The following is a 13205-nucleotide window of genomic DNA, read 5'->3' on the forward strand; positions in this document are numbered from 1 at the left end:
CATTTTAAACTGCTGTGCAACTTCATAATGTGTGTAAATATCATACAGTGGTAAATTGTATAATGTGTGTGGGTCTGTCTGTGCACTGGGACTGTCAGACTGGGATTTTGGATAAGGGCTTTAATTTATTAAATAAATATACAATAGCAGTGCTTATTTAAGAAAATATTTCATAGATGAATTTATACATGTGGATATCAAAATTATCTTTAAACAAGTGTCATTTGTCCAATTTTATATTTCTCATGGGGTCAAAATACAGGGCCAATATTATTAGTATCTACCTCTGCTCATCATCTACCGGAAGACTAGCGATAAATGAGACTTTAGCATGTGCAGGTATTTTCTCTGTGATGTGGTCACATGTTTGCCACATAATGAACATATGTAGTATGCGGATGAACATAAAGTCATTGATTGTTGTGGAATACACCAATAAGATCTGTGGCTTCATTACACTGGCAAACACATTTCTAGATGATCCAGCAAATTATGCAGGATGAATCCAGTGGTTACTCTCATAACTCATTTACATATTAACATCTGAAGCTGTGCCATACTTGTCCAGGGGCAAACGCAGGATTTGTAGAGGGGGGTTTCCACACCATGCCGCCAGTGGGAGTGACCAGCATGTATGGGCGCGTGGCTATAATTTTAAACAGCGTTTGGTTGCTCTCCAACTCTTCCTATCCCCATAATATGCATGGGCAATGCTGCGTGCACTAGTGTTAGGTGCACGCAGCTCTCCCTTTTCAAGCAGAGCTGTGTGAAGCAGGAGCTGGGTCCAGCCACCTCAATGTTAGAGTGCCCCAGGCTTGGAGGGGGGTTTCCAGGCACTAAGAACCCCCCCATTGGTTTGCCTATGTTGCCCCTGCTGCAGTACACATGATTTGAAAAGTCCACAAAATTCCAATTACCCCTTTGGTGTCTTTGTGATGTAAACATAATCCAGTGTCTGCCTTTACCCATGTAGATATTACAGTGCAGCTTAAATTGAAGCTTATTAAGTCACTAATATTAGGAAAAAATTGTTCCCTGTGTACTGCCCTGCATGAGTTCTATGCTTTGATTGTTATTATTTTTATTTGTGTATGTATTTATTTTATTGTTATAGGACCATCCAGAGCTAAACATAACCATTACTTTGCAGCTGGATGGCAATTCAGAAACTATTCACAAGTAAAAGCTGACAAAATCTAGAACTATGAAACAGGTTTGTTTTTTTTTACTGAGCTCGGCAATAACAAAGTTGTTGACTGAATGTAACGTTCCATAAAGACAGAATGAACTATAGATCACTGGGGTAAGAGCACAATGTTCTGTGTGGGACATAAAACACCACAAAGGCTCAAACCAAAAGCTTGTTTGCCATTTAAGTGCCTTCCAAGTGGAATAAAAAAACATTGCAATTGCTTCACCGATAATTAATCACTTTAGAAACAGGAAATGGTCAGTTATAGATCAAAAATTTTGCAGTAAAGGTTTCCTTTTTCATATGTTATGTACAGTTCTAGGAAGCTTTCTCTGCCAGTAACCAAGCATGTCATTTTTATGTTTGCTGTAAAACAAAATTGGGGATTATATCCCCAAAACATTTTAGTGTACAACTCATACAATCATTTATAATGGCTTAACTGTAACAGCTCTGCTATAAAGCAAATATATCAAAAAGCACATTTTTAATGCAAGAGCATAATATTAAACCACCTTATATAAAGAGGTATCGTCCATTCATGGCCAATCCAACATGGGCTGTATCCATTGTGTCTGTAATAATTTTTTATTTATTTTTAATTTACCATGGTAAATTTTATTTTATTTTTTCCTCTGGAGAGAGAGGACTTTCTTTTGACATCACATTGGAATAAGTATCATATTTTTTCTTATTATTATTTTAACTTTATCTCAGAAAGATTACGGTTTGTTTGATGGGTCTTCTAAGTATAAAACTTCTGGGGAATAAATATCAAAAGTACAAATCAATAAAATTCTGTTAGGGTGCTCCACTAAGGTACACAGCTGTATATGATGATAGAATATCCACCAATATTCAAATATAAATATGTATACAGAAGTTTCATACATACACTTGCGCTCCCTTCTTAGCACAACAGGAAACCACAATTCTAATATGTTCTCCAATGGGTATGGCTAGATGTAACACAGCAACACCTAGAAAGCACTCAATGGTCCAATAAACAGAAATAACATAACATAGCGTAATATGTCAATAATTCGTCCCATTAAAAGTGACTTCCACCACCATGCAGGATTTTATCTTCAATCTTCCACCATGGATACCCAGAGTGTAAAAGGATAACCCAGCAATCATGTGTGATCCAAACGAACCCCTTATGGATTATTATTATTATTGTTTATTTGTAAGGCGCCACAAGGTTTCCGCAGCGCCGTACACAGTACGAACAGTAGACTATACAGGGTAAAACAGTACAGAACAATAAACACAAAGTACCAGTACTCCAGAAACTCCAGGCAGGCAAATACAGTAGAGACGGAGCGGAAGAACAGGTATGGAGACAGAAAGGAAGGGGGGCCCTGCTCATACGAGCTTACATCCTAAGGGAGGGTAAAAAAATCAGGCACAGAAGGGAGCCAGTGAAGCAAAGGGGAGAGAAAAAAGGGGCCAGGGGAGAAACAGAAGAGATGAGAGGTTAAGTGGCTGGTTGGTAGGCCTTGAGGAACAGGTGAGTTTTAAGTGCCCGCTTGAAGGAGCACAGATTGGGTGAGAGACGGATGGAACGAGGGAGGTCGTTCCAGTGAAGAGGGGCAGCGCGGGAGAAGTCTAGGATTCTGGAGTGGGAAGAGGTGATCAGAGTGGAGGAGAGGCGGCGATCATTGGCCGAGCGCAGAGAGCGGGCGGGAGTGTGAATGGAGAGGAGGTTAGAGATGTAAGGGGCAGTAGGCTGGGAGAGAGCCTTGTAGGTGGTGGTAAGGAGTTTGAAAAGGATTCTGAAGGGGAAGGGGAGCCAGTGTAAGGCAAGACAGAGAGGGGAGGCAGAGGAGGAGCGGCATGAGAGGAAGATGAGTCTCGCAGCTGCATTGAGTATAGAGCGGAGGGGGGAGAGGTGGGAGCAGGGGAGGGCAGTAAGGAGGAGGTTGCAGTAGTCGAGGCGGAAGATGATGAGAGCATGGATGATAGTTTTGGTGGCATCTTGAGAGAGGAAGACACGGATGTGGGCAATGTTACGGAGTTGGAAGCGACAGGCTTGTGCAAGGGATTGAATGTGGGGGGCAACAGAGAGAGAGGAGTCGAGAGTGACTCCCAGGCAGCGGAGTTGGGTGACAGAGGTGATAGTGGAGTTGTTAACAACGATAGAGAGGTTATGGTGGGAAGAGAGTCTGGGTGGGGGAAAGACAATGAGTTCAGTTTTGGAGATGTTAATTTTAAGAAAGCGTGAGGACATCCAGGAGGAGATGGCTGGATGCTTACTTAGCACAAGAGATATAACGCATCCTCAAAATTATCCTGGTCGTTCTTTAATGTGTCATAATCAATACCCTCTCCAATAAGTACTCCACATGTACGGAGAAATGACAATGGAAAAAAAAGGAGAAGATCTAGTGCATTAAATATATAAAAGTTTAATATCCATACTATATTGGAAAATCAGTATAATGGGACACGTACCAAAAAACAAAGGAAACAACAGAGTTCAAAGTACATAACCAGATGAAAAGGTATGCAACAACAAGATGGTTTTCACTACCGTTGTCCTCCGTTCAATCGTCGAATCCCACAATCAGCCAACGTGTTTCTCCCCAAACCGAGGGTCTTTATCAAGGCTCATAAAGTCCATCAAAATAAATGCTTCTTTATATAATGCCGCAATTACATCTCGGTGCGTCCTACACATCCTCCATACTTCCGGTATCCGGACGTCACATATCCAATCTCAGAAGGAGGCTTGGTCAATACAAAGATTTTATTACAACCAGTTGATATGGGCCTAATAGTGGGACCAAATGCAGGCCTTTTCTACACTACCCAGAGACTGTCCTCTGTTGAAGACTCTGCATTCACATCAAAGGGGTTCTTCATCAAACTAGAGAAAAAAGCATATAGTGAATGCCCAAGCTGTCACTGACAGGACTAGTGATCTTTTAAAAGAGCATGGAGACTATTTTCTGCCAAGTGTTTAATAAGGCTCATATTATTGTCACATTTCCTGGCCATTTAAAAATATATATGCTACCAATTAAGGAGCCCTTAGCATTAAATAACTTTCCCATCAATAATTTAATTCATATTTTGCGCAGTGTAATATCTTACAGGAGTAACAAAGAGTGAGGAAAAAAGTAGAAAACTAGTGACAAACATACAATATGAACAATTGATAAATATATTATTTTATCACTGGTCACCAAGGATAAAGATATACAGTATTCCTACCACTCAGGTATACTATCATGCTATAATTATTGTTAATATACATGAGTGGTAGGGATACTTTGAATAAACAATTTTTATCCAGATAAATGTAATGGGAAGATAAATGTAAAGGGAATCACTTTACATTTGGTTCTTAGTAATGGCAGAGAGTGATAAATATAATCTAATTCACAGTTGTTGATAGAGTATGTATTATCATTATACATTAACCGTCACTCCACCATGTTCGTTATTCTAGCAATCTATCAAAACGCTCACACTATATATTATCAGAAGGAAACTTCTTTACTGTTAAGTGCAACCTGATTGGTTGCACAAACCAAGTATATACATTTTGTCTTGTAGACATTGCTATCAGATGCAGGTGCTTAATTAGAAAATACTCAGCCATGTAGTAAAGTTTGGACAGGGAATAAAGATTTTTAGGTACAGAAGTTATAATAAAACTAACTTTGATTATTGTGCAAAACGCCCAGTTGAAAGCTCCTTTCTGTCTGCATCGTTGGAACCGTTTAAACACCCTTCTGCACTATTTTTATTTTTAACACATTGAATTATATTTGAATATTTCTATGATTTTGAGGATTACAGCTTGCTCAACAGTCACAATCCATTGGGTATTTAAGGGTTTTTATTTTTTGGCTCTTTGGTAACCCTACACATTTATTTTATGTGTAACTCAAAGGACACTTAACAATTATCGTGTTAGAGAGTGGTGACTGAGTTCAAATTCTCGAAAGGGTCATGTCGTAAATCAAAAGTTTGTCATTACAGTACAGAAATTTACAGAAATATATGACACAGCTTAGACCAAATGAGATTTACCAAAGCTGCTTTAGTAAATGTGGGGAACCTGCAAAAGAGCATTTAATGGAGGGCTCGTCCAGTTTTTATATATATTTCCAGTTAGAAATGAACACAATTCTTGCATTTCGGTTCACACACAACATTGGAACCTCTAGCCAAAGCGTTCTATTGTCACGTACCTGCAGAATATTTAGTGGATCTCTATTCTCTGTCAGTGAGTAGTACTCACTCAGGATCGCAGAGTCTAAAGGGTAGGGGGTTTTCGCCAGTGACCCCCGCAAGGAGGTATGGACTTCGCTGCTCTTATCCTGCAGGTCGCGGCCTCCCAAATGAGTATAGACAGATAAATGGTGGAGCTTGAAACAACGGGTTGGTAACTCAGGGTAACAGTAGGAAAATCACTGATACAGCAACAGTTCAGACAATCAATGAGGATGGATTAGAACTAGCTGGTTTGTAATTGGTAACCCAGGGTAACAGCAGGAGAATCATTGATACAGAAACAGTTCAAAATAGTCAATAAAGATGGATAGAACTAGCTGACTTGTAATTGGTAACTCAAGGTAACAGCAGGAGAATTATTAATACTGCAACAGTTCAGATAGTCAATGAAGATGGATTAGAACTATCTGGCTTGCAATTAGTAACTCAGGGTAACAGCAGGAGAATCATTGATACAGCAACAGCTCAGATAACAATAACAAAGATAGAACTAGCTGATCCAAGAATGGTAACTCAGAGTAACAGCCGAGGAATCACTGATACAGCGGAAGTTCAAACAGGGGCAGCCATGGAATAGAACTTTAGCTGATCCATAAATGACAATTGTAACTGCAGGTGAGTTACTGGTTACAGCGACAGTTCAATATGCAAAATAATAAGGAAGGAGAACTTAGCTGATCCGTAATGGTGATTACAACAACGGGTGAGTTACTGGTACAGCGACAGTCGTAGCGTAGAGGCAGCAGTGGTGTTGAGCTAGCTGATCTGAGAATGATGATTCTAGCAACAGGTGAGTTACTTGTTACAGCGGTAGTCCCAGCGTGGAAGCAGCGCAAGTCCTATAGAGAGAGTATTTAACTCGAAGAACAGGTATTGGACAGAGGGACCATGGGAGGTTTAAATAGCGCTCCAAAATCCTAAGCACCATTGGGAACAGATAGGAGGTAATAAGTGAGGGTAACAGGCAGCACATGCGCAGAACTAAATATAGAAGAGCCTTGATATCGAAGTAGTAACCTAGATCACTGCTTCCAGGAAGAAGGTAACAATGCCGGTACTTGTTTATGGGACCGGCGTGTGACATCTCTTTTTGTTGAATTATTCCTCAAACTTTATTTTTTGTTTGAACGTAAACTAAAAAGACATGTTGAGGTTAAAGGAAAAAAAAAATTGTTAAATTTTTTGATTTTTTAAACCATTTTTAAGAAACTCCACTTGTATCGAATAGCCCTACAAGTTGTTTTTCATTTTTTTTTCTTTTTATTGCCCTGGGGTGTTATAAGTTAACTGTAGATACCGTTACTCGTGACATTTTGAGATCCTTCACCTAGAACAGTCTTGAATGGTCTTGCAACAGGATATGGATTGTATTTCACTCAACAGGAGTCAACCTCTGCTTGTCTCAAGTAACACTAGTGCTCCACCAAGGGGTGCGGTACAAATTCCGGAGCTGGTGTTATTGACAGTTGCTAGCACGAATGGAAAAAAACTAAAATGACTTCCCCGACTTAGAATAAATGATGACTGACCTTAAGAATGACACAAGAAGTCCCCGACAGTGTGATAACAAATCATGATCACCAGTAAGAACGGCATATTCTTTGGACGTCATTTTAAATTGCGACCTCTCTATGACTATTTTTAAAGCGCCAATGCCGCTTCTTATCCAAAAATGACGTCCAAAGAACATGCCGTTATTACTGGTGATCATGATTTGTTAACATACTGTCGGGGACTTCTTGTGTCATTCTTAAGGTCAGTCATCATTTATTCTAAGTCGGGGAAGTCATTTTCGTTTTTTCTGTTCGTGGTAGTCACTGTCGGTGTTATCGGTACCGTTAAAGTTACTACCACCGCCACCAAGTAGTAGTACAAGTACAAATGGTGCATTTTTTGTTTTAACCAAGCAGGAAAGGTATGAACAAGAGTTGGTAAATGGTAGGAGCAGTAATATGGATAAGGCAATTATAGTAAAACAAAACAACATTGCTATGTAGTTTACAAGTTAGGTGTAATCAGTAACTGCAATTTTGCGATTAGGCTACTCCAACAGTATGGCAGAGCCATAACTAGACATTTTAGTGCCTTTAGCAAGAGAGAGCACTAGCGTCCCCCCATCCCCATGTATCTCACAACTTTATGGGAATAGATAGCAGTAGCGCGCCACTGGGGAGGCATAGCAAGGAAATTTCTTCAACCCTGTGCTGCTATCTCCTACCTTTTTAATGCAGTTTTGACTACCTGGTGTTGCTGCAGCTGTCTTAAGCTTTGTTGCTGCTTGGCCAGATTCTGGAACGTTGGGATCCTGTTTGGAAAAGAGTAGTTATTATTTACCTACTGGAAAGTCAAGCAGTGAATGAACAATGTAGGCCTCCTCTCCCTCAAACAGCCAAACATTAAATCAATAGTTTTTTTGTTTATTTCCACCCAATTAGCCACATCATTTAATTAATAGCATTTACATTTAATAAATATACATATTTGTGGGGCAGCACGGTGGCCTAGTGGTTAGTACTTCTGCCTCACAACACTGGGGTCATAAGTTCCCGACCAAGGCCTTATCTGTTTGGAGTTTGTATGTTTGCATGGATTTCCTCCAGGTGCTCTGGTTTCCTCCCACACTACAAAAAACTAGTAGATTATTTGGCTGCCATCAAATTGATCCTAGTCTCTATGTGTGTGTGTGTGTGTGTGTGTGTGTGTGTGTGTGTGTGTGATGAGGGATTTAGATTGTAAACTCCAATGGGGTAGGGACTGATGTGAGTGTGTTCTCTGTACAGCACTGTGGAATTAGTGGTGCTATATAAATAGCTGATGATTATGATGATGATATTTCCCATCATACAGCCCTGACATTAAATTAATAGCACCCACACTTAATAATTTGGTCTCCTTCTCCCTAACCAGCCCAACATTAAACTAATAGTTGTAACACCTTTTTATTAGGTATTGTTGAGCAGTTAGTGCCTCCACCTTAATCTGTAATACACTTAGGGTAAATACTTGAGATATAAGTACTAGGGGTGATTCAGGAAGCCCCTCCCTATAGTTCCCTTGTAACTATAGGGGTTATGATATGTGAGGTTGATTCTGCAATTGAGAGGTGCTAAAATTGTACAAAAAGGACATACTTGTTCCCAGGTCTTCCGAATTAGTTCACTGTACATTTTTCTGTGTTTACATTTTCATTGTGAATTTTACAGTAATCAAAAAAGCTATACCTAAACCTTGGCACATCTTTAGCTCTGCTCTTTACTCAGTAAAGATCTTGCAGAAATTCTTATTGTCCATACAATCGGCGTTGCAACCTAAAGAACAAAATAATCTTAAACCTATCACTGGCAGACTAACATGGCTTGTACCTAAAGATGCTATTACTGAATGTATGGGTGCATTATTTGCTGGTAAATGATAATGGGAAATATATTTTCAGATCTCTTGAGTGGAAAACAAGCATAGCATTAAAAGAGACAGGCTGGGTGCATACTACTAATAATCTCTCCCAATGTGATATCGTTAACAATTTTACCAATGACTGGAAGTCCTGATAAAAATGCTGATTCATGTGTACACTACACACTATATGCAGTTTACCTTCAGATCTGTGCTCTTCATCTGTCATAACTATCGGCTGAAAAGATTATGACTTTGTAAACGCTATAGAGATCTGCCTACACTGCTAGTCGTGAGTACATACACACTGCAGAATTTGCCCGACATCGCTCCATCATTTATAGAGATTTTTAGTCTGGTTATGTGATTGGCATGATAATCGGGAGAAAAACCTGTAGTGTGTACCCAGCTTTAATTGTGATAGCAGATTTCTCATAGATGTTGTTCTGTGTCCATTTAAAATGTTATACATTAGAAAGACTGTTCGCAAGTCTAAGGAAAGGATGAAATTAAGCTATCAAGTATTTGCGCTACATTAAAAAGCCACCAGTATTTTGCTTATGTGCAAAATACTAAACTAATTTGCACCCATTGTAACATGAGAAAATATACTCCTTTTTTGCCTGCTTTCCTTAGTGAATTAGGCACTTCTCCTATAAAGAAGGTCTTATCTTGTACTGTTGATAACTTGGATTGAAATACATTGCCAGCGGCTAGGCATTATGCTCACGCTGGACATGAATTGTTTAATATGTTAAGCTAACTGATTGTCCAGATTTCCCCTTTGCAGAGGGGAAATGATTGCAATAAGCTACTATTATGCAAGGAGTACATTGGATATACAGACTTAATATATTGGCCTCATGAGGTCTGAATGAGGATTTCCATCTGGCATGCTGCGTATGAATAGTAATCTATGAGACCTAAATAAAGATTTTGACTTTATGAGATGTAACAATATTTTATTGAATGTTTTTGGGAACATGTTTTTGAATAAATATACTGTACTGCTGTGTTATCATATATTTACTACATACAAATGCTATGCACAGAAATATATAAAAATATGCCTAAATAAATGAATTCTATTGATTATTTGATTATACAATAAATAGTATGATAGGTTGGTTAATGTCCTTTCATGTGATCATTTATACACATATTATTTGATATGAAATGTTAAATTGATAGATTAGGCCATAGATCAGGGTTGTCCAACCCACGGCCCGTGGGCCGCATGCGGCCCAGCACGCCTGTAAATGTGGCCCAGAAGTAGTTTTGGTTGTGGCAAGGGGGCAGCACTGTTAATGGAAAAAAAAAATCCTTCAAAAAAAAATAAAAATAAAATACTTACCTTGCGGTCACGCGGTCACGTCAGCTGGTACTCCGGCTCCCTCCTTTTTCTCCTCCTCCGTGCGGTGGAGAGTGCAGCACAGAGGAGACACCCGCGCGGGAAGAACAATCAGCAGCACAGAATAGGAGAAGAGAAGAGGACAGGAGAACAAGCTGATTAAAAGGTAAGTTAAGGGGGATTTTTTTTATTATTTCAAGGGACGCTGACCAGTGAATAAAATTCACCTGGTTCTGGAGCATCATGGACCTTATCTCCCTGCTACATACTTCTACTTGTAATACTAATGGGGCATTATATATTATTCTCTTTGCCCAGTATAAGTTGTTATCCCTTAACTAACATAGTGGTGTAATTAGCAAAACAGGTCACAATTTGGGGTCACAGTGGTGTATATGTCAGGTACCGCAGGCCTGGTCAGGACACCCTGATATACAATGCCTGGCTTAAATGCACTTTATTAATATTGCATCGAAACAATACAAAGTGATTATAGTATAATAACTAGAGAGGATTTTTTTGAACAGGGCAATTGAAAGGTAAGTATAGGGGGATTTGAAGAAAAAGTGATATATATATATATATATATATATATATATCACTTTTTTTCTCATATATATATATATATATATATATATATATATATATATATATATATATATATATATATATATGTTAACTATGTTTTCTATGGTTTTTTGGATGATCAGTTATCGTTATTGTTAGTGTATCTTACGTGCGGCCCAAACCAACTCGTCGTCTTCCAATGTGGCCCAGGGAAGCTAAAAGGTTGGACACCCCTGCCATAGATTATGTACTTTCTGCAGCTCTATTTGCTTAATGTGATTCATGTGAGTTTCTTGCACAATATTAAAGCTATAATCATATATGTATAATGATTTTAATCTCTATATTGTGACTGATTTATATTCCCTACAATAAATTGGTGCCACTTGTTTTTATATTCACCTATGTGTTAACATTTATAGGAAGATTTATCAATGGGTAATTTTGTTCAGAACTTGCAATTGGCCAACAATACCCGAAATAAATCATCAATTCACTCCCCAAACTCTCCAATCAATTAGAAATCAATGTATTTATTACTCCTTTGATAGACAATGCATTTTGAATGGGTGCAGAAATTTCCCAGTAATGTATGGGATAAGCTCAACAAATCACAAGCAATGTTTATATGCTGGCCACTTGTGGGGGGCTGAGCAGGTACTGACCTCTAGCTCCATTGTAAACAATTAGTTAGCAGCAAAGCAATTAATATTGTGGAACTGTTCCAGCATGCCCTGGGAGCCACATGTTTATATATGAAATTGTGCATCATCCTGGCAACATCCCTCCCAGACTGCCAGGCACTACATGCGCTGACTATTTGCAGGTGACGAATGATTGATTCTTTCATGCCGCTCAATGCTACATACTGTCATTATTCTTTCATTGTAGTAAGCACTATTTACAATGAGATATGTGACATGTTTAAGTAAACTGCCTTTTGATATTTGAATTGTTTATGTCCTTGTCACGAACACCACAGATACAGCAATCTGAACAGCTGGTCATAACTGATTTTACCTTAGTTAATTAACAATGAATACACCTTTTCTGCCATCACGAAGGATTTATTATGGTGCCCTTGCGTTCACCAGAACCACTTATTAATGTTTCACACTTACATCACATATACATGTAGAATGAGCTTCCCTGTGCTTCGTAAGTTCACAGAGAATCAAGGAGAATACGCAAGATTAAAATATGTTTAATCTGAAAAATATTTCCAGGGCTTTAATTCACAAAAAGGTAATAAACAGACATACAATAAATTGCACAATTGAGTTTCAGAAAATAGGAAATAAAAACCAGAGTCCCTACTTACAGTTCAGGAATTGGCGTGTGAGGAGTACACATTGAAAAGAGTGGCACATTTCAGTCGTGATAGACCCCCTCAAAGAAATGAACACTGTACTACTGATACAAGGGATTTTTAAACCATTTCTTGCTGGCTCTTCACCCCCCACCTTAGGAATTTTATTTTCACCTAAGTTAGATGGATGCCCAAAATGACACAGGGCTTTTGAAGTAAATTATGAATGTCCTGAGACCTGGTATTTTCAGAGGACCTGAGTGCTCGCCTGTGCTCATTTGGTCTGGCTGAGTCTAACTCCTCAGTATGCACAAACTACTCAGAGATTTTATCTGTCTCTGAGTCTAGCTACTTTCACAAGACCATTGTCAATTGCCTAGGTCAGACTCAGGTCAGTTAACAAAATACACTTTGAAAGGTTACCCAAAATATTCAGAGTGTTCCACATAAATTCAAGAGAAAATAACAATCAGTCATTAGATATACTACATTTTGAGTGTGTGTGTGTGTGTGTGTGTGTGTGTGTGTATTTTTTTACCATTTTTCTCAACCAGCATAAGAACATATAACCACGGTGAAATGTGTTTGAAGCATGATGTTTTCATAAATATCAACATTATAAAGTGTAATTTATTTTATATTATTTTTAAATCATCAAGCTCAAATTTTTCATTGTTTATTTTGTTGGTTAAATATACAGATTCCTACATCGGGTTAATTTAGAGCTTAACAAGAAGTCGACAGTTGAAATGTATACATCATTTGTTTGTGGATTTTTCAAGTCTAGTCATGTAAAAAAAGTTTAACCAATAATATAGATCTAGTTGGTCAATAAGTTACTGCAGTATCATAAGGGAATGCTATTGAACCAACCCATTAGCTGATTGCAGGTGTTATCTTATAAAATCCAGTAAGAGCTGCCAGCAACAAAACTGGTACTGTATATATATCCTGGAAACTAGTTGTTCCCATAGGTAATTATAGGGATGTGCAGCTCAAGATGATCCTCAAGTTCAAATTCTGTCACAATACAATAACATTTGCAGGTTTGCAGCTTTAAGCAATGGATTTTACACAACACTAGTTATTAGCCATGCATGTTTCCATTGTTTTGTTTTAGGCTTGTATTGAATTGCGAGGAGACG

At 38.5% G+C, this 13205-nt stretch overlaps 1 protein-coding gene and 1 long non-coding RNA gene across 3 annotated transcripts in view; one reads left to right on the forward strand and one right to left on the reverse strand.

The window, feature by feature from the left end:
* The window catches only part of COL19A1 (collagen type XIX alpha 1 chain), a 603039-nt gene that overhangs the window by 549193 nt on the left and 40641 nt on the right, over positions 1–13205 (forward strand). The window lies entirely within an intron of this gene.
* On the reverse strand, positions 3317–7748 carry LOC142142799 (uncharacterized). The gene is made up of 3 exons (XR_012689335.1): positions 7659–7748; positions 5398–6574; positions 3317–4064 (listed from the first exon to the last, which is right to left on the reverse strand). It is a non-coding gene; the product is annotated as an uncharacterized LOC142142799 (long non-coding RNA).

Source organism: Mixophyes fleayi, chromosome 3 (assembly GCF_038048845.1).
Source record: "Mixophyes fleayi isolate aMixFle1 chromosome 3, aMixFle1.hap1, whole genome shotgun sequence".
Taxonomy (NCBI): Eukaryota; Metazoa; Chordata; class Amphibia; order Anura; family Limnodynastidae; genus Mixophyes; species Mixophyes fleayi.